The sequence below is a fragment of the Thamnophis sirtalis genome, unplaced genomic scaffold (assembly GCF_051295495.1).
Source record: "Thamnophis sirtalis isolate CommonGarterSnake01/CBP01778 unplaced genomic scaffold, rThaSir2_p1.2 scaffold_6, whole genome shotgun sequence".
Classification (NCBI taxonomy): Eukaryota; Metazoa; Chordata; class Lepidosauria; order Squamata; family Natricidae; genus Thamnophis; species Thamnophis sirtalis.
Window position 1 is genome coordinate 123,659,769 of NW_028261386.1, and position 25,124 is coordinate 123,684,892.

General features: G+C 43.8%; 3 long non-coding RNA genes across 5 annotated transcripts; 1 reads left to right on the forward strand and 2 right to left on the reverse strand.

The window, feature by feature from the left end:
- Positions 1–1,902: 1,902 nt before the first annotated feature.
- Positions 1,903–4,450, forward strand: LOC148045178 (uncharacterized). Its single transcript, XR_015697184.1, has 3 exons — positions 1,903–2,023; positions 2,779–2,836; positions 3,899–4,450. It is a non-coding gene; the product is annotated as an uncharacterized LOC148045178 (long non-coding RNA).
- A 905-nt stretch (positions 4,451–5,355) lies between these two features.
- LOC148045179 (uncharacterized) lies at positions 5,356–6,981 on the reverse strand. The gene is made up of 2 exons (XR_015697090.1): positions 6,410–6,981; positions 5,356–6,090 (listed from the first exon to the last, which is right to left on the reverse strand). It is a non-coding gene; the product is annotated as an uncharacterized LOC148045179 (long non-coding RNA).
- A 1,733-nt stretch (positions 6,982–8,714) lies between these two features.
- Positions 8,715–14,331, reverse strand: LOC148045180 (uncharacterized). Of its 3 annotated transcripts, XR_015697186.1 has the most exons (5): positions 14,215–14,331; positions 12,196–12,312; positions 10,815–10,894; positions 10,190–10,285; positions 8,715–9,168 (listed from the first exon to the last, which is right to left on the reverse strand). It is a non-coding gene; the product is annotated as an uncharacterized LOC148045180 (long non-coding RNA). The 3 variants fall into 3 exon arrangements; XR_015697185.1 differs by lacking the exon at positions 14,215–14,331 and having other exon boundaries at positions 12,196–13,282; XR_015697187.1 differs by lacking the exon at positions 14,215–14,331 and having other exon boundaries at positions 8,715–9,218; positions 12,196–13,282.
- Positions 14,332–25,124: the final 10,793 nt, after the last annotated feature.

Here is a 25,124-nt window from a genome sequence, read left to right on the forward strand (position 1 = left end):
GCACTATACAAACGCGAAATATCTCGCCATCCAAAAGTCTTAATGAAATAATAGTGAAGTTTATTCTTTACGAAAGTTCCTGCAGCCCCTCCAGCCATCACTAATCCTGTGGCAAATGAACGCTTTGTTGTAAAATAAAGGCTAACCATAATGTCCTATGTGGAGATAGGACTCTGGTGTGAATGGAATGGACATCAGAGTGAGGAATATAAATTCTGATAAAACATTTTCTCTTGTCTTCATTTCTTTGCCTTGCCTGACTTATCTGCTTATCTGCTTCGACACTAAGCAAGAGCCCAGTTTTGGGGACAACAAAACCAAGATGGATTTTATTCAAGGTGCTAAAAGAAGAGAGAAGGTTCCACACACAGAAAATACTCCACAATTCTCCACTTTTCTCCTTTGCCAATTTCCCTCTTTCCCGCCACAAAATGGAGGCCCCTGTGGGGCTTGTGCCATCTTTAGCTGTCTCTCTTACTGCCTGTAGAGGGCACTCTATAGTCTGGCCTTTAAGTGATGCCTGGCCTCTGCAGGCAGTGAGTAGGACAGCTAAAACTGGCAAAGACCCCACATCCTCCATTTTGTTGCTCAAGTCCCTTTTTAGAGAGGATTGTTTTTCCTTCCATAAAAAGGTAAGCAGGGAATAATGGACAAATGGAGTTGAAAGAGACCTTAGAGGTCATCTGTCCAACTGCCCAGTGCAAGATCTATTAGAGCATGTTTCTCAACCTTAGCAACCTGAAGAAGAGTGGACTTCAGCTCCAAAACCTCCCCAGTCAGCAATCAGGGTCCTTCTCCACTGGTTCTTTCCATGATTTAGCTGTCCCTCTCACTGCCTGTAGGGGGCAGTCTATCACCTGGCCTTGAAGCCATATCTGGCCAACGCAGACAGTGAGTAGGATAGCTAAAGCTTGCAAAGATTCATGGGTTTCTTCAGGCACCTTCTCACAAGGCCTTTTGAATATGAATCATATCTCTTTTATGCATTTGGGCCTAGAGAGGGAAACCTGGATTCTCTGGATCTCTTAACACCAGATTATGCTCCAAGGGACAAGATTTTAATTTCACTCCCAGAGAAGGGGTGGAATCTGGGGCTCCCCAACCTCTCCAGGTGACCGAGGGTTTCCCTTTCAGAGGGAGCCGCTCTGGCTGAAGCCAATTCGGGGCTCGAAGCCCCTTCAGGATTGGCTCATCAATGGATAACCCATACCCTCAAGGGAAGGCAGCCAGTTGGCGGTTATTGTTTAAATCTCAGCTCCAGGCCAATCAAAGCCTTGGCCTATGATGTCAGAGGCTCCTCCTAAGCTCATTGGCTGAAGCTCGCCATGGCAACCTCCAGCATCCTTGGGGAGTCTGGACCATATAATGGAGGCTCTGCTCAACATCCCTGGAAAGTGGCTGGATTGGATGGCTGGCACTGGGGGCATCGCAGGGTCTCCCTCGCCTGGGCTCCTCAGGAGGGAGAGACCCTTCACTTTAAGGCAGAACCAAGGGGGGAAGATTAGAAAAGTGGGGATTCCATTAAACTTCACAGACATGCTGATACCTGCCATGTTGGCAGCCTCCATACCTGTCACCAAACTCCTCATCCATCATGTCAAAAGTTCCTGTCACCAGAAAGGGGCTGGGCCTGGCTGGCTTTGTGGCGGTGAAGCGCACTCGGAAAAACCTGCAATGTTTAGGGGCCAAAAAAATGGCTTCAGGCTGTCTCAGTTGGGTGGGCATTGCAACTACAAAGCTAGAGGTTGATCTGCTTAATGATTTGGGGAAATTACTAAACTCTGATTTTGTTGGCCAGATAGTAGTTATTTCCCAATAACACACTTGGCCTGGCAACTGAACGTTTGTTTTCATTTTTTATTACTTGGATTTTTTACACCACCTTTATTATTTCTCTAAATAGCTCAAGGCAGTGAACATATCTAAGATTTCTTCATCCTCAAGAGAACAACCTTGTGAAGGCTGAGAGAAGGACTGGCTCAAGGTCACTCACTGGGCTTTCATGGTTGAGATGGGACTCGTAGTAAGTATTTGCAGGGGGGGGGGTGTCTGTCTTAATTCCAAAGGTCACCACCTTTTCCTGTTATCAGAAATTATAGCAATACAAAGACAGTCAAATTGATAGAGAGCTGATACCGACCCCTGTGGGGTTTTTTGAGCAATGAGATGCCTTGAGTTGGATTCAGAATCAAATGGGAAGTCAGGATAGTTTGAAGAGAGACCAGTATTGAGGGATTTTGTTGGCGTTTCTCAAACTAGACCCCTTTAAGGTATGGGAGACTTCAACTCCCAGCCAGCCATTTAGCAAGCAGAATTCTGGGAGTTGAAGACCATTCAAGCCTTAAAAGGGCCAAGTTTGTGTTTTTATACAAAGTTATACTGCTTTAGGCCAGGGGTGTCAAACTCAAGGCCCACAGGCCAGATCTGGCCTGCAGAATGCTTAGATCCGGCCCGCAGGACACTCTGCAAATAGCGGACTGGCCCATGGCGCCTCTGTCAACAAAAACGGAGCTTGAGAGGGCCGCGAGTGGCCCTACTAAGCCCTAGTTCGCTGGTAGAGCACTGCAGGAGGCTGTCGCTGCTCAAAACGGAGCCTGGGAGGGGTGCCTCTTGACACGAGTGATGTCGAACTGGCTACTCCCACCCTGGCCACACATACCCGCCCCCCCGAGGTCAAACACAATCCTGATACAGGCCTCAATGGAATTGAGTTTGACACCCCTGCTTTAGGCTTTTGTCATTTGATTGCATTAACCCTAATCTGTTCCCTGTTTGTAGGTTAAGGCAACAATGAAAAGGAAGTAGACAACAGAAGCCTTGAGCTGAAAGGGACTTTGTAAGTTAACCGCCTGCCTGCCTGACTGACTGACTGATAGATTGATTATGTGTCATCAAGTTGAATGTTGATGCCTAGTAGCCCATAGATCAATTTTCTCCATGGAGATCTGTCCCCAACCTGGTCCTCTGGGTCTCCCAACCTTCCCCCAGCCTCATTTTAGCTGCTTATGGGTGATCCTTCACTTTTCCCAGCATTGCAGACTTCTCCAGGGAGTTTGGTCTGCATTGATTGACAGCATGGAAACTGTGTGGACTCTGAGTGACCACAGAGGTAGATAGATGACCTGTCCCCAGTCTGGACTTTCCGGTCTCCCAAAAGTTCACCCATCCACACAGTAATCAAATCCACCAACCTTACCCTAAAATTTCCTCCCTTTCTCTTTCCTTCCACCTTTACCAGCATTTCCAGAGAGCTGATTTTCACTTGATGTGGCTCAAATATGATATTTTGAACCTGATGGTTTTTAGTTGAGATCTGGGTAGATTATATTGAAAGAGTTTTAAGAGTTTAAGAGTTTATTAACATTTATAGGCCGCCCTTTTCCCTGAGGGGACTCAGGGCGGCTTACATAAAATCAGGAAAGGGGAATACAAACAGTGACGTAGACACACATAAAGTAAAAATAATGAGCAACATTCATTCATCATTCGGGAGGGGCGGCTATCTTTGTCCCCAGGCCTGACGGGCTAGCCAGGTCTTAAGGGCTATGCGGAAGGCCTGGACGGTGGTGAGAGTACGAATCTCCACGGGGAGCTTGTTCCAAAGGGACAGATGGCAGATGGAATTCGGAGGAGGCCCAATCTATGAGATCTAATTGGTCGCAGGGAGGTAATTGGCAGAAGGCGGTCTCTCAAGTACGCAGATCCACTACCATGAAGGGATCCTTCGTCAGGAGACCCCCCTCTGCAGATTGTTGGTTATCCACTCCTGCTGCATCTCATGCTAGCAGAAGATGATGGACTCCAAAACTTTAGGAAAAAGCCAGAATTGAGAAGGCAGGTTAGCAAAATTAGACCTGAACTGAGAGAGGATGTGACTGTGTCTCCATTTGTCAAACAGGTCAGCAACAAGGAAGAAATGGTCGTACAGCCAATATCCTTGGATGATCTCTCAGCGACCACTGATGGTCCCAACTTCCAGGTTGATGAACTGAGAGACTCCTTTGACTTTCAGACCCAGAAATTCCAGAAAGATAATCAGTGGATGAAAGATCAGCACAGCTATCTCCAGGAGAAAGTGGATCAACTTAAGACCACAACAGACGATCTGCAGAAGATCATGCCATCAGTTAGAGCTAGAGAACAAATCTTTGGTGAAATACATTAAAGAACTCTACAAAGAACTGCACGAGGTTACTTAGCCAAGTGTCCATCTCAAGTAAGAGAAGGCTGACTGAGAAAAACCTCAAAGAGGCGAGGAACTTTCTGCCAGACATTAAGAAGCACCTCCAGAGTCTGCAACATGAAGTGGCTGAGATGGACCACAGTTACCATGTGCAGAAAAACCACTACAGCCAACTGAGAAAGTCACCCCTCTTCAGAAGATGAGTGAAAACAAGAAGAAGCACCTCAAAAGTCTGCAGCAGCCGCATCTGAGATCCCAGATCCAGCTCTGGCCACTCACCTGGCACACAAGGTAGCAAATCCCCCCACTCATCACCTCCCAAGTACACCAGATAGGAAATATGACCAAATGAGGTAACTCTACTTTATTGGAAGGATACATAAGATAATCTTGAAAGTCTGAAAGTACATCTCTCCCACCAACTCTTTTGAAAGCCTGAAAAATGATGGAGGGTCCTTTCTGAGGTTCTTTCTGTGCCAGTTATGCACCTGGGGGCTCCCCCACCTTATCTGATTATTCCCTGTGCAGCAGCATCTCCTTCTCTCCCCAAGGTCATTTATTTGTTACTACTCCTTTATTTTTATAAACAACTCAAGGCAGTCAATCTATCAAACACACCTTCCTTCTCCTATTTCCCCTCACAACAACAACCCTGTGAAGTAGAAGGTATAGTGACTGACCGACAGTCACCCAGCTTTGATGACTAAGGTGGGACTAGAACTCAGGATCTTCCACTTTCTAGCCTGGTGCCATATTTTATTTGCACTTATCTTTACACTTCCTTAATAGTTTGCGGAATGCCTTGATCCAGCAAAGTATTAACTACGGTACTCCCTCATAATTAAGTTAATTAATTAAGATAATGCCTCATAAAACTGAGGAGGTGTGAATAGCAATTGGTCCTTGCTCATCTAGTTTTCTATGTTGTCATTAATACAGGCGGGATAGTTGAAGAAATAGGATTTTGTGATCAAACATGTATACCAATTCTTAGATAAAGCTACTTTGATCTTGTTTTAAAAATACCATCCAGCTTTTAGAACAATATCTACGATTTCCTAATAGAGTGCATAAGTAAACTCTAGTAGAAAAATAGATAATTTTTAGCAGTAGGACTTAACAAGACCCTTTTATTTCACATAAGAACAAATGAATGGCAGCTACAATGTGAATCTTTCATTAAGATTTCATTTATACTTTTTGTCATATCATTTCTTTTTTTAATCAAATTTTTATTTTATTCAAAACCTCCAAAAAATGTAATTAAAATTACAAACAAGCCCCAAAAGTTAAATAAAACTACATAAAAAGTACATAAAAAGAAAAACGAAAAGAACCAGTTCAGGTGAGGAAACCAGGAATCTCTCAGCAGGGGAAAAAAAACCCTGCTGAGTCTGGATGCCATCTTAGGGAGAGTCAGGAAAAACACTTTCCTTCCAGTTGTTCATCAGCTGCCAGTCCTGGATGCTCAGCCATCATCCCTGAGTCCTGCAGGTCATTTTCCACCAGATGTCCAAGAATTTGAAGCCCTGGCATGGTCCTTCTTGACCTGGGCAACTAGAGAGCCAATCTGGGTTTCTGTTCTATGTGCTTTCCTCTATTGTTTATGGGAGAGACACTCTTTGTCCGATTCCTCTCATGAGTCCTGTTCAGTATGGTTGAACCTGAGGTGTAGCCCTAATCTTCCTCAGAGCACACAAGCCCCACAACCATGTCAAGGTCCTGCCTCATGGGGGAGGGGGGGGAATTGTGGTTCTTCACACAGTCAGCTAGATGTTCAGACTGGATGTCAGCTCTTCCAAGGAAGGCGGCCTTTGGCAACTGACTGATGGTGAGATTGTCAATGCCGATGGGGTCCAAATTGGGCTCCAGTTGTTTTGGGATTTCACCCACTGCAGCTATTCATCCTGGGGCAAAAGAAGCACCAATGTAATATTTTAATTAAAAAAATAAGTAAGCAAGAAATAATAAATAAAACGTAACAACCAAATTAATATTTAAAACTACCAGGCTCCCACTCTTCTTCCTTTTTAGCTTCCAAGGCCAGCCATCCCCACCCAAAAACCCAAAGCAGGCACTGCAAAGCAACCAAGGACCCCAGGTGACCTCAAGAGGCCCCAAATCCTCTCCCTTCAGCTAAGACTCTTCTTTTGGACATAGAATTAAATAACAATAATATCATCATAATGAGAAAAAACCAACAACCAAATTAGTTCAAACACTTACCATCCATCACATTGTCGTGCAACGTAGAACGTCTGACATCCTTCGCTCATCAATGATGGGGATGTTGGGGTAGATGAGTTCCGGTATGTACGGTTCCACAGTGATGATATCAGCCTCCACATCTTCGTTTTGTTTCTCTGGTGACACTTGCAGACACCTTTTTCTGGGGATTGAAGAAGAGGAAAAGAATCAAATATAACTTACTAGTACATTGTCTTCTTAACAATGATAATGAAGATAATTCTTAATGGGGGCTCCAGATTTTCAACAACAACAAAAAAGATTGGGGGTTGGACTAGAAGACCTTCAAGGTCCCTTCTAGCCCTGAGGGATTCTATTCTTTCTCCTATTAGTTCCACCAACATTTGGGGGGGGGGGCTTTCAGTGCCCCAGGGCTCCCCAGGTTGTGGTGATTTCACTCCCCTGATCAGAGCCACTTAGTTGCACTGGTGGAGAAATAGGCAGAGGCCAAGGAATACATAGATCCCAAGGACAAACAAAGTCGCCTTCCAGGGGTCCCTAAGGACGTTCTAGGGTCTGTCGCTGGATGGTTGCAGCTGTTCATTGGGATCCATGTCTGGAAGAGAAAAGGGAGGGAGGAAGAAGAGTCAATCTCTGGTTTCAGTGGTTGGTGCTTCCCCTCCAAGAACGCATATGCCAGAACGCATATACCTAGAATAGCGCTATAGGCCTGCAGGCTGCCTGTCCATTCAAGCTTATGGATGAGAAAGGGCTGCAGTTGATTTAGGATGACCGTCCCTGCAGCCCCTCCAGCCATCACCAGGCCAGTAGCCAAATAGCGTTTGCTTGTGAAATAAAGGCTCACCATGATCAGACCATGATGGTTGCAGCTGTTCATTGGGATCCATGTCTGGAAGAGAAAAGGGAGGGAGGAAGAAGAGTCAATCTCTGGTTTCAGTGGTTGGTGCTTCCCCTCCAAGACTCTCCATCCCAAGGTCAAACTCCCAAACAGGAAAAAGAGGGTCTCAACTCAATTGAGCTACAAAGCATAAATAATTTAAAATTCAGTTCTTTTCCAATTGTTTCTACACTATTGCATGGTTCCAATAGTTGTCCTAAATGAACGCATATACCTAGAATAGCGCTATAGGCCCACAGGCTACCTCTCCATCCAAGCTTCTGGATTAGATAATGCTGAAGTTGATACTGGACGAAAGTTCCTGCAGGAAAAAGGAGATATTTAATTTAAAATGCCCAAAGCAGATACATACCTTTTTGAAGGGGCCTATAGGCAAAGGCAGCCAGAACGCATATACCTAGAATAGCGCTATAGGCCTCAAACTAGCACCAGTCGCCCCGTTTTCAGCAAAGCAAGCCCGGGGAGGCCCTTTGTGGGCGGCCAGTCCTAGCCGCTTGCGCCCAGCACTGCAGCTGAGGTGAAGCCCCAAACCCCCGCTGCCACCAGAATATCTTCTGCCGCCACCTCCTCCTCCTCCAACAGCACTGCCAGATTTGCCGTCTGACACTGCGGCTGAGGTGAAGCTGCCAAAGCTCCCGCCACCACCCCCGCCCATGGCAGTGACACATCCCCTTCCGCTCCTGAACTGGGCACCGCGTTACCCCTGTCCCCTCCTTCTGTTTCAAAAACAGAAGAAATGTGTGACAAAATTTGATTTTAATGTAAAGCATTACCTGGAGCGTAGGCCAGACTTGATCCCACGCCGACAATGATTCCCCGGCTGAAAAATAGGTACTTGAATTTTTCTGTATATGATGACCACAGCAGACCACCTATGGTCACCAGATCGCCAACTACTGCCACTTTGGCGGCTCCATACCTCACCACGAGTTTCCCGGACAGGGGAGCAAGCGTCATCATCAGAGCGTGGCTGATTGATCCAACCCAAGCTTAAAAAGACAAAGGCATTTAATTAAACATATAAAAAAATATCGTAAAAAAAATATTATCAACTCACTTGTATGTTTTACTGATGTAAATGACACTAATTCTTGTGGGTTTCAAGAGCATTGACATATAGTTTAAACCATTTGCTTAAAGACTGTTAATAAGCAAGACCTTTTTGAAGGGGCCTGTAGGCAAAGGCAGCCAGAACGCATAGACCTAGAATAGAGCTATAGGCCTGCAGGCTGCCTCCCCATTTCAGCTTCTGGATCAGAAAGGGCTGCAGTTCATTTTGGATGACAGTCCCTGCAGCCCCTCCAGCCATCACCAGGCCAGTAGCCAAATGGCCTTTCCTGGTGAAATACTTACTAACCATGATGAGACCTATCAAGAAACAAACAGAAATTGAAAGTAGTTGTTTTATATTGAAGTCCAGTCAATAAAGGCTGACTTTCCGGCAATAGATGCTGCAGTATATACTGGACGAAAGTTCCTGCAGCCCGAAAATTACGTAAGGGTGCAAAAATGGCCATAAGTCACTGAGGGAAACCTACCTGTTGCTGGAGCTGGGAATTTCATGTTTAGCAGCCAAGAGGTCCCAGTACTGGAAGGCAGGTTCTGTATGGACCCAGAAAGGGACCAACAGGCCGATCCAGTGTCCCTTGTTTCTGATGGTCGGGTTCTGCGGAATAAGACAGGCCCAGGGTAAATGCAAGGCTAACCTTCTGGAACCCAACAGCAAGCCCATCTCATCCAGGGGTAAGAAAGGCTGCTTCCTCAACCAACTCACCTCGGATGGGATCTGCCTTTTATAGATTTGAAGCAGCTGGTTCAGGGACCGGGTTGCTCTCTCACGCAAGGTGAGGTCAGGCGAGGTCAGCCAGTTCCGCAAGGCCTAGGAAAAGCGGAGAGAATTCCATTTTCTAGACACGTATTGCTATCTTGCTATGTTTTACAAAAAAATACTTACAGTTAAAGAAAACTATAATCGTTACAATGAAAAATACTATTTTATGTTTATTCCGCCAAGGACTTTTTAAATTTGTGTTTTATTTCTTATGCATGGGCTGGAATAATTTTGTTCTTGTTGGTTTTCCTTTTGTAAGTGCAGAAATGGTTTCTTTTAAAATTTCAAGTGCTTTGTAATGTGAAATCTGCACAGCAGCAAGTGAGAAACCCAAGAGGGATTTTGAACTGGGGGATATGGTTTTCACTCACTGGTAGGATGGAAAAGAAAGCAGAGTGGAAGAAGTTGAGATGTTGTGCAATATCTCAACTCCTATATCCAAATAGCCAATCAGTATTATCTGTTTTGCTTGCATATGAGGGGGAGGGCAAAGGGTTGAATGCGACCATCCCTTGACTATAAAAACTGGTGTAAGATTCTAATCTTGGTCCTTGGCTAGCTTTTCAAACTGGGGTCTGTATATCTTAGTACCAAAATAAAAGTATAATTCTGTATCACACCTTGTGTCCCGTGACTTATCGGTTTCGACACTGAGCAAGAACCCAGGTTTGGGGACAAGAGTTTGGTGGAGAATGCGGGCAAACATGTCTGGATCCCCCATTGCCTGAGGGACAAATCAAAGGGGAGGCCTCCAGGTCATGTAAGTTGGCAGTTGAGGGGAGAGTGAATGGTTCCTAAGAATTATATCTGGCCAGGTACCTTGGCTGTGTATTCATCCAGAGGCAGCCAACTCAGAGAAAGGGGGACAGAATGACCATAACCTGCCTACTTTTGGACTTGGCCCTGAGATAAGTCCCTGGACGGTGTGAGACTCAAAGGTCGAAGCCCAGAAAAATCAAGGTGTGGACAATTTCATCCTGGAGAAAGATATTGGAACCAAAAGCCAGGCTTCCTCAGGTCTGGGGACAACATTGCAGATCTCATTGCACTATTCCACACACGATCGTACCTTGATTATTCTGTTCAGGTGAGCTTCATCTGTCTGCCACGCCAGAAGGCTCTTTAGAATATCAGAAATCGCCTTGCAAGCAACCGAGCAACACCTCTGAAACAAAGGAAACCAGAATGCAGATGCTGATTCAGATAAACAGAGTTGAAAGGGACCTTGTAGGTCATCTAGTCTAACCTCCTGCCCATGCAGACACTACACCTGTGATGGTGAACCTATGGCAAACAAGAGAAACATTTAGTATCTACTACTAACTCATCCTATGGATTTGTCTGGACACTAAGTGGACACTAAGTCCTAGCAGAAAAAAACAAGTTTGTCTGTTAGTTTGGAACAATGGGCATTTAAGAACAAAGGCATCTGGTACTTAAGAATCATTTAAGAATGATAAAACAGACATCACAGTATCATCAGGCAAATTTGCTGCTGACATTGGAACTTGCAGGGTCAACTTGGGTATTTCACCCTCTCTTGCCCCTCTCATGCACTTTCAAGTTTGGGAATTGAGCAGAATTATTTAACCCTCTGCATGGCTTCTGTTCATGGCTTTTGGGTTGTGTGTGTGTGTGTCTGTGTGTGTATGAAACATTTTTGAAAAGCACAGAAATATGAAAAAAATGCCTACCACAAAAGGGTGACGGCCTTCACTGCATTTTCACTGTTGATGATCTCCTGGTCGCACCTTGGCGTCTCCTTTAGGATGTTCTAGATAAGAGAAAGATTACTTAGGAGAAGCAAGTTCAAGTATACACAACAGTAACCTCTGCAACGAATAAACCTCCCCATTAATTTAAAACTACAGTATACATAAATTGGTGGAAGGAAAAGGAAAATTCTTTGTCAGATTCTCCCTTCTCATTCTCAAGGGGTTGCATGGGGCAAGAAAGAAGGAAGCTATTTCACTCGATCAGCAAATCAGTCTATTCGGGAAACTTTCTTGGAAGAGTCTGAAAACCCAGGATGTGCAACCATCCTGTATATAAATCAAAATCAACGGTTTGAGAGATGCAGCCTTCCCTTCTGGACTTCCAGATCCAGATTAATAGAATGTCCTTTGACCTGGCGGTTTCCCTATAGGTGAGTTTCTCAAGGGGACTCATTTCTTTTTTTTCATTTTATTAAGCATTTATAGGCCGCCCTTTTCCCTGAGGGGACTCAGGGCGGCTTACAATAATAAGGGGAGGGAGTGCAGGACAAAACACAAAAAGAAAATGTGATTAAAAATAATTAGCAGTAAAAACCCAACATTCATTCAACATTCGGGAGGGGCAAGAGTAAAGTCTTATCCCCAGGCCTGACGGGATAGCCAGATCTTGAGGGCTGTGCGGAAGGCCTGGACGGTGGTGAGGGTGCGGATCTCCACGGGGAGATTGTTCCATAGCGTCGGAGCTGCAACTGAGAAGGCTCTCCTCCGCGTAGTCGCCAGTCGGCACTGACTGGCGGATGGAATTCGGAGGAGGCCTACTCTATGCGATCTGATGGGACGGAGGGAGGTAATCGGCAGAAGGCGGTCTCTCAAATAGCCAGATCCACTACCATGGAGCGCTTTATGAATGGTAAGTAGGACCTTGAAGTGCACCCGGAGACCAACAGGTAGCCAACGCAGCTCACGGAGGATCGGTGTTATGTGGGCGAACCGTGGTGCGTCCACAATCACTCGCGCGGCTGCATTTTGGACTAACTGAAGTCGCCGGATGCTCTTCAAGGGCAGCCCCATGTAGAGCACATTGCAGTATTCCAGCCTAGAGATCACTCTTGAACAGAGCCAAGCTCTTAGCCTAATTTCAGCCCCGGGATGTAGGAAGCTCCTCTTTCTACAGATGCTGTATAGAGGCTGACGTTGGCCTCAGTGGGAAGACCACAGCATCCAGCACTGATGAGGGAGAAGTCCTCACTGCTATCTCATTAATGACTCACATTTTACGTTAAGTAAAATAATTAGCCCACACGCCAGAATAGCTCTTTCGTTCAAAGATAACCTTATTCACAAGCTTAATTGTACGTACCTCTAGATGATGCAAGGCTTCTCACTTCCTCCAGATCGGCATTTGCTGCACAACGTCATCACCATATTTGCTCAGCAGAATGACGCTGGCGATGTAAGCAGCGTTGACAGTTGCATCCTAGAAGATCAAATCATTAACATTATTATATTAAGAAATGAAACGTCTTCAACGAAGCTTTCCAATGATGAGTTGTTATAAACTCCCCCACCAATTATGAACTTGAATGAAAATGAGGCCCCAATTGGAGAAACCTTTTTTGAAGAAGCATCCCACTGTGTTCCAGATCAAGTCATCAAACAAGATCAAAGGATTCTGCTGCACTTAGGTGGCATTTTGCACAGCCCTATATAATGCAAGGAAGATTTCCACCATGCCAAAGCAACTTTGCAAAATAAAAAGACTGTCAGGCCTGCAGCTTTCTTTTGGATCTTTGGCCTGCCACACTTTCTTTTATTCTACTATGCCTTTTTCTATTGTGGGAAAATGGGAGGGGGGATTCAATGGAGTTACCTACTGTGTAGCCAAAACATGATTCTTTCTAGAAAGCCAAGGGCATCCTTTTTCTCTGCACCTCTGCACCTGACCAGAACTGGACGGGTGGAACTGCCAGCATGGCAGTGGGAGATTGGACCATGTGATGGAATTGTGGGTGTGGGGGCAAGATCTTGAACTTTCAATTAGGTGGGGAAAACCTGGAAGCTTTCAGATTCGGGTTTTCCCAGAGGTGCCGACATGGCTGTCTTAATAAATGGGAACTTTGAGGACTCTTTTGCTTTGGATTCTGATTTACTTTTGGATGCTATTTGGAATCCTGACAAAGGCATTCAAATATAATGTGGTACTTCTCCGTGTTGAGAGAAGGCCTCCAAGTGGGTTGTTCCAGCACCTGGAAATGGAGGTGGGATCCAGAGGGAAGCTGCAACTCTCAAAGGAGTCAGAAGAACTCCACTGATTCTCTCTACATTCAAGCAGCTTCACATTGTTTGCAGTCGCACATAAACACATGACAACTGTCAGATTCCAACATAGCCAATAAAATTAAAAGGAAGAGAATGAACGACTTACAGAAATATCTAACTTGGATTATCTTACGTAACGTGTGTCCCAGAACTATCATTATCATTTGGCTTTATAAGTTAGAGGGACTATAATGAGCAGCCTCCTTTACTGCCCAGTTCGCACTGATTAGGTTAAGTCCCAGGAACTGTCATTTAAGGCACAAAATGCTTTTAAGAGTACAAAATCTGCAATTTTAGGAACAAACACGCTAGCGTTTGTGCTGTTTTAAATACTAGGAGCCCCAAATCTTTGCCAGTATAGGCTTTCCTCCATTCCACCAGGGTTTCAAGAAATGGTCCCTAAAGACTGGCTTCTTTCCAAAACAAAAAGCTGCAATGCACTGAAGGCCAGTTGTTCGGGTCCCCCAGATTTAATCTCTCCTGTCTCCTGGCAGGGCACGATATATATATATATAATTTATATAGCCATAAAAGCTGATTGCTCATGCCAATTTGTCTGCATTTGCCCAACACACAGGACTGGATTATCCTACCGCCGTTTAGTCGCACCCCGAATATGACCATCTACTTAAGGCATAATACGTTTGCTTAGGTTTTGCGCGTGTGAATTCAGCAAACGGCATTTTTGCAGTTCTGAGCCAAAATAGTGCGTTAAGGGTGATGCCACACAGGGGATTAGATGAAAAAACCTCGAGAGAATCCGAGGTCGCTGACAAATGATTAGGACGCTTAAAAAAAAAAAATCCTTGAAGAAAATCATTGCAAAACCGACTTATAGTGTTGCGAAAAAGAGCGCATCAAGGTTTATCTATGCAGCCACTAGGAGCCAAAGTAGACTTCCAAGAGGCTTAACCGCCTAATAGGACCTACTCCTATGGATCAAAGCCACGTCCCAAGAGAAAGCGGTTTCCCATAGAGTTCCACTATAGTTTGCAGAGGTTGTCAAAAAGAGGAAAGGGCGTCGCTAAAAAGAATAACAGTACCACTACTAGTTGCTCACTTAGACCTGTTGCAAGGATCGATCGCGATCCAACGCCGCTTTACCCTGGCGAAAAACTCAGGCCGGGTCCCACGATTCAAGTCCACGTGGCCTCGTCTAAAAGCGAGCAGGCTCCCGTCTCCTCCTCTGTATATACTCTAAATCAGGGGTCTCTAACCTTCGGCACTTGAAGACTTGTGTACTACAATTCCCAGAATTCCTCAGCCAGCTTTGCTGGCTGCGGAATTCTGGGAGTTGAAGTCCACAAGCCACATTCCATGACAAAAGCTGCAAAGAGCCCCGAAACGCAGTTTTATCCTCCATCGGGAGGCCAGAGGAAAAGGGGCGGGCGAGGGGCGGGGTTTCCTCGACAAGCACCGCCCACTTCGCTGGGGCATTGAAGGCGCGGGTCCTTGGCAGGAAATGGCTCTGTGCGTATCGCTCCGGCAGGGCCGCTCTTTCGCCTCCAGCGGCGGACAAGCCAGTAAGCGGGGAGCGGAGTTTGGCGGCCGGGCTGGGGAGGAGGTTGAGTAGTGGGAGGCGATAGGCCAACCCCGAGTTTTTCTTAAGGGGGCAGCTCTTGCGGGGGCCAGCCCTGGATTGCAGCCTCTGCCTGCTCACCCACCCATCCACCCCGGCACCTTCTTCGCTCGGATCACTCATAAAAGGGGTTTTACGTGGTTTCTTTCACGTTGTTTCTCTTCTTTGGCTGAAGTCTCCGTTTGTGCCCTTCGTTTGCCCAATACAAGTAGTCCTCAACTTACCACCACAGCGGAGCCCAAAATTCATGAGACTAAGTGAGAACTTTGTTAAGTGAGTTTTGCCCCGCTTTACCACCTTTCCTTGCCACGTGTGTTAAGTGAAACATTGCAGTTCTTAAATTAGCAACTATTAAAATGAGTAACTATTAGTTTACTATTTTTAGCGAACCATCACTAAATGAACTGTTGTAAGTCAAAGACTACCTGTACTTCGGAGTAGTGTTAAGTCCCAGGTATTTAATAGGACTTATTCTGGGATACCTGGGTGGATACAACCTCTTCCACTATTTTTGCTTCTCTGTCTTGGAGCAGGTAAGCTTTTCAGGATTTTCAGATTCATTTCTTGTAAGTCACTACACAAGAATGTCTTCCTCTCCCAATAAAATGCTAATGGTTGCTCTGTTGTAAGTTGTTCAGAGTCGCTTGGATAGTGAGATGTGTGGTACATAAATTTAATAAATAATTAATAAATATTTGCTAACCCACCTTTGTTCCACCAGGCTGGTCCAAGGGTTGTTCTGTAAATTGTTTTGTGAAAGGGATTGGATTTTCTTTGCAAAAAAAAAAAAATGAAGCTTTTGTGGAGTGAGAAGTGATGGATTTGTAGAAAAATGTATTCTTAACTTACCTCTCCCTTGGGAAGAAAGGTGTGCATAAAGAAGAAAGTGTTGTAGAATACTTGTATGTATGTATGTATGTATGTATGTATGTATGTATGTATATATGTATATATATATATATATATATATATATGTATATATATATATATATATATATATATATATATATATATATATGTGTGTGTATATATATATATATATATATATATATATATATATATATATATATATATATATATATATATATATATATATATATATTTGTTATATTTATGCTGATAAATAAATAAAGGGAGACTAGTATAGATCTATTTCAAGCTATTTAGCTCTCATCAGCTAGCCATACCCTTGCTGGGAATCGAACCTGTGCTCTATTGCCTCTTAGGCAGATGTGTTAACCATTGAGCTACAGGGCTCGACTCCTTATCAGCCAGGCCAGGGTGAAAGGTATATATTTAAAGTCACAACCCCTGGTATGCCCAAATATGGGAGGAAGGTCACACTTCCATTCTCTGTCCTTCGGCTCAGAAGACGAAGGTCCATCCTGTGCGATCTTATTGGTCTAAGGGAGGTATGTGGCAGAAGACGGTCTTGCAGGTATCCGGGTCCTAGGCCATGTAGGGCTTTAAAGGTGATAACCAACACCTTGAATCGTGCTCGGAGACTATAAAATAACTACATCTTCCATGTTTTCTCTTCTTAAGGTTGTTTAGATTTTAATTTATATACATGACACACGATACAGGTTTAATTAAAGTTCTGTCACTTTATAAACAAAGTTAAAATTGATAGAAAAGATATAAATAGAAATATGTTTTCTTTTGGCTATAGTAATGAAGTGGAAAATGAAAGTCAATGCAAATAACTTATTTGTACTGAGTAGCTATTTTGTATTATGGTAAATAAAACTTCATCTGTCACAAATATATGATATAACTTGCTTGGTATCTGATTCTGTACTTCATAACCACAACTGAAAACAAAAACATACATTTTTGTCCTTCCCAAAAAATGCAATGTGCATTATCTGTGATGTGCCATACTTTATTTAATATAATAGAGATTTACTAAGATAAAATGTGTTTTGTGATAATGAAGCATTTATGCTTAGAGTTAAAGAGGAAAATAATGCCTCCAACCTGATGTTAAAAGTACACTCTGAGTGAAAAGACAACATGGATCTGGGTACAATATTTGTCTATCTGGCATCATTGTATTGGTTTATTTTGTACTACAAGCAGCCCTCACTTCCTTATGGTGATGGAGAATTGTTTTGCTAAGTGATGAGGTTGCAGCATCTCCCTGGTCCCGGGATTTACATTTGGAGGCTGGACAACTGACTCCCATTTACGACGGTTATGGGGAAATGTCCTATGTGGAGATAGGACTCTGGCGTGGATGGAATGGACACGAGAGTGAGGAATATGAATTCTGATAAAACATTTTCTCTTGTCTTCATTTCTTTGCCTTGGCAATTAAGAGCTTTGCTCCTTTCCTGTCTCTCTCTCTGAAGAGGGAGGGGAGTCGCAGGGGGGGGGGGGCTGCCTCAGAAAAAACTGTTTGTTCTTTTATTCTGCTCTGCAATAGGAAGGAAGGAGGGGGGGCTGCACATTAACAGCCAGGCAGAAGTTAGCACCTTAAAACCGCCAGCCAGGAAGAATACTTCTAAGGAAAAAAAACCCTAAACCGGCACACTTTGCAAGTCACCTGTGACCGTGTGTGTGTGTGTGTGTGTGTGTGAAAAAACAACGTAAAACCCAAATAACCATTCAAAATGATCTGTTGTGCATGCATGATTAGGGGAAGGGCAAAGGGTTGAAGGCGACCATCCCTTGACTATAAAAACTGCTGGAAGACTCTAGTCTTGGCCCTTGGTTAGCTTTTCAAACCGGGGTCCTTAGATCTGGGTACCAAAGTAAAAGTATGATTCTGTATCACATCTTGTGTCCGTTGACTTATCTGCTTCGACACTTAAGCAAGAGCCCAGTTTTGGGGACAACAAAACCAAGATGGATTTTATTCAAGGTGCCAAAAGAAGAGAGAAGGTTCCACACACAGAAAATACTCCACAATTCTCCACTTTTCTCCTTTGCCAATTTCCCTCTTTCCCGCCACAAAATGGAGGACCCTGTGGGGCTTGTGCCATCTTTAGCTGTCTCTCTTACTGCCTGTAGGGGGCAGTCTATAGTCTGGCCTTTAAGTGATGCCTGGCCTCTGCAGGCAGTGAGTAGGACAGCTAAAACTGGCAAAGACCCCGCATCCTCCATTTTGTTGCTCAAGTCCCTTTTTAGAGAGGATTGTTTTTCCTTCCATAAAAAGGTAAGCAGGGAATAATGGACAAATGGAGTTGAAAGAGACCTTAGAGGTCATCTGTCCAACTGCCCAGTGCAAGATCTATTAGAGCATGTTTCTCAACCTTAGCAACCTGAAGAAGAGTGGACTTCAGCTCCAAAAACTCCCCAGTCAGCAATCAGGGTCCTTCTCCACTGGTTCTTTCCATGATTTAGCTGTCCCTCTCACTGCCTGTAGGGTAAGGTGACCAGATTTTCAGATTGGAAAAGAGGGACGCCCTTGACCGGGGAGGGGGGGGGGGGGCTTGATTAAAAAAAAATTTTTTTGTCAAAAGGTCACCCCAGGACACTGAAACCAGCATAAATACGAATCTGTTGCCAAACAAAATTTTGATCACGTGACCATGAGGATGCTGCAACGGTCGCTAAGTGTGAAAAATGGTCGCAACGTTCGCTAAGTGTGAAAAATGGTCATCAGTCACTTTTTTTCAATGCCATTGTATCTTCCTGATTATTAAAAGTGCAAATTCACTCAGTGTCAATCATGACTCCTGAGTCCATTTCAAAGTATTGTGCATAGAAATTTTTAAAATGGCTTGTTTCAATTTATTTTGGATACAATCTTTTTTTAAATAGTTTAAGACAATTTAAAAAAAGAATCAACACAGAATACCACTATTTTTAAAAATCATATGCACAATAAATAAAATATTATTTTAAAATACATTAAAAAAATAAAAGAAAAAACCCAGCTCACTTACCAGCAGGCAGGCAGAGTCAGCAGATCTTCGTAGGGATGGATGGAAGCACACAGGGAGCCTATATATACGCAACTGCAGTAACAATGACAATGATGAAGGATTGGATTGAGTTAAAGAATAAAAGAATTCTGATCTTAGAAGGCCATGACCTGCAGCCAGGCTGGCATAATTTCTTATGGAATGAATGACAAACATAAAACGCACAAATACTTTCAAAATCATTTAATTAGAACTTTACTGCAACAATGGCTCAAAATTAAAAAAATCCACTATGTGAAAACCCCAAATTGGCTATCACCAACAGAAAGAACGACACACCCAAATTTTACAGATTGGAACAAAATTCTAAGATACAGAGATCTAATTGACAGACAGGGAAATTTAAAAACAATTGAAGAATTGGCAGATCAGAATATGAAAGGTGACTGGCTAACCTACCTCCAAATTAAAACTAAATACAATAAAGACACTAAAATATATGGTATTGAAACAGAACCAAACAAATTGAATAAAATTATTCAAAGTCTGGACAGAAAGATGATAGGGAAAATATACAAATTCCTCTTGAAGTATCAAATGGAAGAGGAAATTGGAAACTGTAAAATAACCAATGATAAAATGGGCACAGAACTTTGGCTATAACATTGAACTAGACAAATGGGAAAAATTTTGGGGAATAAATTTAAGAATGACACTATCAATCCCATACAAGGAAAACCTTGTTCTTTCAATCCTTCCAATATTTTTTTCCTTCATTCCCTTGTCTGTTTCAATATTAAGTACATTTCTTCCTTTCTTCCTATAATTTTTTCCATTTTCTTCCTTATATTCTTTTCCATTTCAACATTGTCTTCCTTTTTTCCTTCCTTCCTTCCTATACGTCTTTCCATTTTCTTCCTTATATTATCTTTTCTGTTTCAACAGTCTTTGTTTCTTCCTTCCTTCCTTCCCTCCTTCCTTCCTTCCCTTCCTTCCTATACTACTTCTTTCATTCATTATATTTTCTTTTCCATTTCAATATTAAGTGTAATTCTTTGTTCCTCCTTCCTTCTTTCAATCCTTCCAATACTTTTTCCTTCATTCTCTTTTCCTTCAATATTAAGTGCAATTCCTTCCTTCCTTCCTTCCTTCCTAAGTTATTTCCATTTTCTTCCTTATATAATATTTTCTGTTTCAACATAAAGTGCCTTCCTTCCTTCCCTCCCTCCCTCCCATCCCTTTCTTTATGTTTTCTTTATGTTTTCTTCATGCTTTCTTTTCTTTTTCCTCTGCTCTTTTTAAATCCCCCCCCTTCTTCTCCTCCTCTACATTTAGGTTGGATTAGTTTGTACAACAGTCATCAAACTTCTGAAGTAAAAATAAATAAATAAATCATATTTAAGAAGAAGAAGAAAAAGGAAGACGTTTTTAGTTAAGTCAAACGTTTTAATAAAAGTTTCATCTTTTAAGATTCGTCCAACACATCCAATTGTAACCTTAACAGTAAAGAATATCACCCCAGCTGCTAAAGGTTCAACCAGTCTGAGAACCATTGAAAAGACAACAGTGCAGCAAAATCCAAAAGACACAACTTCCTCACGACCTCACCGCCATTGCTTTGGTACCAAATCTTTAAGGAAGGGGCGCCAGAAAGGAGGAGGAGGAGGAGGAGGAGGAGGAGAAGGGAACCAAAGAGACGCTCTCGGAGGCGGCGATCCCATGCACGAAGAGGCAGGAGGAGAGGTGGGTGCGCTGCACGAACGGACTCCTCGCGGCCGCTCCCACGCTCTCGGAGGCGGCGATCCCATACACGAAGAGGCAGGAGGAGAGGTTGGGGCGCTGCACGAACGGACTCCTCGCGGCCGCTCCCACGCTCTCGGAGGCAGCGATCCCATGCACGAAGAGGCAGGAGGAGAGGTGGGTGCGCTGGCAGCTGCCCCGCAGACAACTTCCACATGCTTCAGGAGCTTCTGCCGAGCGACAGGAGCCCCGGAAGCGCGTGGAAGTTGTCTGCGGGCAGCTGCCGCTGCGTCCACGCTCTCGGAGGCCCAGAAGTGAGGGGACGTTCTCTGCTGGCGGCGCCGCTCCCCCGATATCTCTTCCTTCCGCGGCGAATCCCATGGATTCACGAACGGACTCCACGGAAGGAAGAGACATTGGGACAGCAGCGGGGAGGCCCAGAAGCGAGGGGACGTTCTCTGCTGGCGGCGCCGCTCCCCCGACCTCTCTTCCTTCCGCGGCGAATCCCATGGATTCACGAACGGACTCCACGGAAGGAAGAGACATCGGGACAGCAGCGGGGAGGCCCAGAAGCCAGAGGACGTTCTCTGCTGGCGTCCGCCGCTCCCCCGATATCTCTTCCTTCCGCGGCGAATCCCATGGATTCACGAACGGACTCCACGGAAGGAAGAGAGGTCTGGTCTGGGCAGCACGCACAGAGCGGGAAAGGCAGCACCAAAGCCTGGCCGCGAGCGAGGGAGCGCGCGGCGAGCAGCGACGCTGGGCTGCTTCCTCCTCCGCCGCATGCAACACTGGGCTGCTTGCCTTCCCCCCTCCTCCTCCTCCTCCGCGAGCAACGCAACGCGGGGCTGCTTGCCTTCCACCCCTCCTCCTCCTCCGCTGCGTGCAACGCTGGGCTGCTTGCCTTCCCCCCTCCTCCTCCTCCTCCGCGAGCAACGCAACGCGGGGCTGCTTGCCTTCCACCCCTCCTCCTCCTCCGCCGCGTGCAACGCTGGGCTGCTTACCTTCCCCCCCCTCCTCCTCCTCCGCGAGCAATGCAACGCCGGGCTGCTTGCCTTCCACCCCTCCTCCTCCTCCTCCGCGAGCAACGCCGGGCTGCTTCCCCCTCCTCCCCCTCCTCAGCCGCGAGCGAGGGAGCACGCGGCGACCAGCAACGCCGGGCTGCTTTCCCCTCCTCCTCCTCCGCCGCGAGCGAGGGAGCACGCGGCGACCAGCAACGTCTCCTCCCCCCAGCGCCTCCCGATTCCCACGGTACCAAATTAATTAGACAATACAAAACATACTCACCACCAGTGAGTAAGCGCAGCAGCTGCAACCCCAACAAGAAAGAAAGACAAAATAAAATGGAGAACTCGCGCATGCGTCCTCAGCTAAGGAGTCCAGCCAATCAGTGAGCTGGTTGGCCAGCTCACTGATTGGCTGGAGTCTAGCCAATCAAATTAGTGAGCGGCAGGCTGGGCTGGCTTAAATTTGTAGGTAGCATAGAACGAAACGATGAGCCAGCCCAGCAGCTGATGGGCGGGAGCTGCCAGCGCCAAAAAAAGCGTGCCTTTTTAAAAAGCGGGCGGGGGGCGGGAATATGCATCAAAAGGCGGGGGTGTCCCGCCAAAAGCGGGACATCTGGTCACCTTACTGTAGGGGGGCAGTCTATCACCTGACCTTTAAGCCATATCTGGCCAACGCAGACAGTGAGTAGGATAGCTAAAGCTTGCAAAGATTCATGGGTTTCTTCAGGCACCTTCTCACAAGGCCTTTTGAAGAGGAGAAAAGAAGGAGAAAAGACGGCTCTTTTTTTTTTTTTTTGCATCTCGCGATGCAAATGAGCGCAGCCGCCCACTCGGGAAATAATTTCTTCCCATTAGGGATCAAGCATTCCAAGACCGTGTATTCATCCGCTTAGGAATGATGAATCTGCTTGAAAGCAACTCATAGGATTTATTGGATGACAAACTTTTCTTCTTCCTCCTCTCCCCCCCTCCTTCCTCCTCTTCCTCCTGGAAAAAAAAACACCAGCCAGTTGTCTTTTGAAAAAGCACTTTTGAGACAACTGTGACCTGGATGACTGAGAATTTCCACAGACATCTGCTTATGAAAAGTGGCCTAAGTATGTGGAGATGGGGCAGCTGCTTCCTGCCTTGCATCCCTGTAGCTCACTGGTCTCCAACCTTGGCAACTTTAAGACTTGTGGACTTCAGCTCATCCCATTCCTGCATTCCTTGCATCTCTGTAGCTCAGTGGTCTCCAACCTTGGCAACTTTTAAGACCTGTGGACTTCAACTCCCAGAGTTCCTCAGCCAGCTTTGCAAAGCTGAGGAACTCTGGGAGTTGAAGTCCACAGGTCTTAAAGTTGCCAAGGTTGGAGACCACTGCTGTAGCTGGTTACCCACTCAAAGACCTCTGTGAGGAAATCAAGTGATTTCTCTACAGAAGGTCCAACATTCAGCTTTGGAGCAGGGACTCTATATAGTTTTAGAGATACTTCCAAGAAGACTAGTGCTAAACCTGCCAGCGAGAAAGCTCTCTCCACTTTCTAGCAGGACGTGTTTATCAGGAAGAAGTGAATCTAAATCACAATTCAGCCTAAATCCTTATTTGAGTATATATTTATTGCCATGGAATGGTATCATTCTTAAGCCAGAATGAAACACCATACTGAATATCACTGTTGAGAATTTGTGTAAGCCACTTACTTGAATTTAAAATCTGACCCAAAATTAATGTTTAGCTTATTCTTTAATCATTTCTACATAATAAATCATAAGAAATAGGTTTTCTGTAATCACATGCAAAGATTAATAAATTTTTCCACATATTCAGATGAAAAACGGTATTTGAAGAATGGAAGATGATGTCGGCACTATCCTTTCAACTATCCTCTGAGAATAAATATTAGATTATGATGTGAGATGGGAATATTTCAGTATACAGCACTATAGGTTCTTCTGCAACAAGAAATTAATTTAAAAACTCAAAAAAACCTGCTTCATCCCTGATTTTGAAGAATAGTAAAATAGATACTGGCCAGATTTGCTATGAAATTGATGAAAGGGCCCCGGAACACAAAAAGTATAAACTTAAATCTTATATGATATGCAGTCCGTAACTTGCATTTATTCTTGTTCCTGTTTCTATAAGTGGAGTTATGTAACTGTTAAAACAATGGAGCAAATATTTCAAGAGTTTATTATGTATTCTGTATTAATTAAAATAATGTTTAAACTTGGGACAATGTCCAGGAGTATAAGCTTCTTTGGATTTCTTGTTCTGAGAATCAACAAACTCATATGGAGAAATCTAACATCTCACCAGCCTACAAGACTGGCTCTACCAACAGTGAAGAATCTAGTCACTTTTAAATCCCAAAAGAATATCAAGAGTGTTTGAAGGATTCTAAGCAATCAACCATAAAGAAACAAGATGTTGAATCATCGATCAGCAAATGATAGGTTTCTTTTACTTGACAGGGCACTGGATCTATCAGCAGACAAACTCAGCAAACAATAAAAGCAGAAGTGTTTAAGGTTACATCACTGGAATGTTGTTGGTTTTTTTGGTAATTTGATCCATGAATGGTTTTGCAAGCACTACCTCCAAAGTACTTTCTTAAATCTTGAGAAGTCCCATTAAACCTAAGTAGAAGATGATGCCATTTTAAAGCTACAATTTATGCATACTTGTAGAATAAACACAACTTAATTTTTTGAAACATTTAACAAATTACATAGATTCTAAATTGTAAGGAAACACCAGAATTAAGTACAGTGAAATAGAATGTTGAATAAACTGCCTATTCATATTTTTATTTTTATTTTAAATTATTTCACAGGGGCTTTGCTTTATTCATAGATCACAACAATTCCATACTTCTGTTAATATCTACTTTAAAATAAATTTGGATGAATTACACTCTGATGCTCTGAAAATAAGAAAAACCAACAAATAAATAAATACATGTTTATTTAATTTATGTGTCACCCAATGTATGTGTTACCCAATTCATCCACAGGTGACAAACATTATGTAAGAGTCTTGACAGCCCACCTGTGAAATTCTGATAAATCCAGAAACTGTTATAGAGAATAGAACTTAAATTTCTGCGATATCTCAGTTTATTTCAAAGATCGGATTTTTTTAAAGTAGATAAATTCAGGAATTTTCTTTCTTAGCAGGAAGCAAACCATTTTTTATTCCAGAGGTATAATACAATCTTAGAATACTGTAATATCAACAAAAATATAGCAGCCTTTTATTTTGAAACTTATTTATAAACTTTTCATTTATTTCTTGTGTAAATGTGATCCTGCTGGCATCACAGCAATAAGCGAATCCACAGAAAGGTGTTAATGATATGGCAACTATAGGAAATTGGCAGGAAAGTATAATCCGTGTCTTTTCATTAATTGTGGGACACATATGCTCTCTTTCCACATATGCTTGGTTTTCCCAGTCTCTTTATGTGAAACTTTTTTGTTTGGTTTACTAGGGAAATTTCAATTGAAGATATAGCAAGGATTGCAGCCAAATACTGTTTGATTGCAGTTAAAATGTGGCAACCGTTGATTGCATTAGATTAATATCTTTACCTTTTAGTTTATGTTTTGTATTATTGTGCACTTTTCTGCGAGAATTGTGATGTCCTTTGCTTCTTTTCCTGCTTCATTATTTCATATGCTTATCTAATCTTTGATTACATAAAAGTAATTTTAATTAGCAGTTTTGTTTTCGTTTGGATAACTAGTAAACACAGTGATGAAAATCAGCTGCCCGGAATCACTGCAA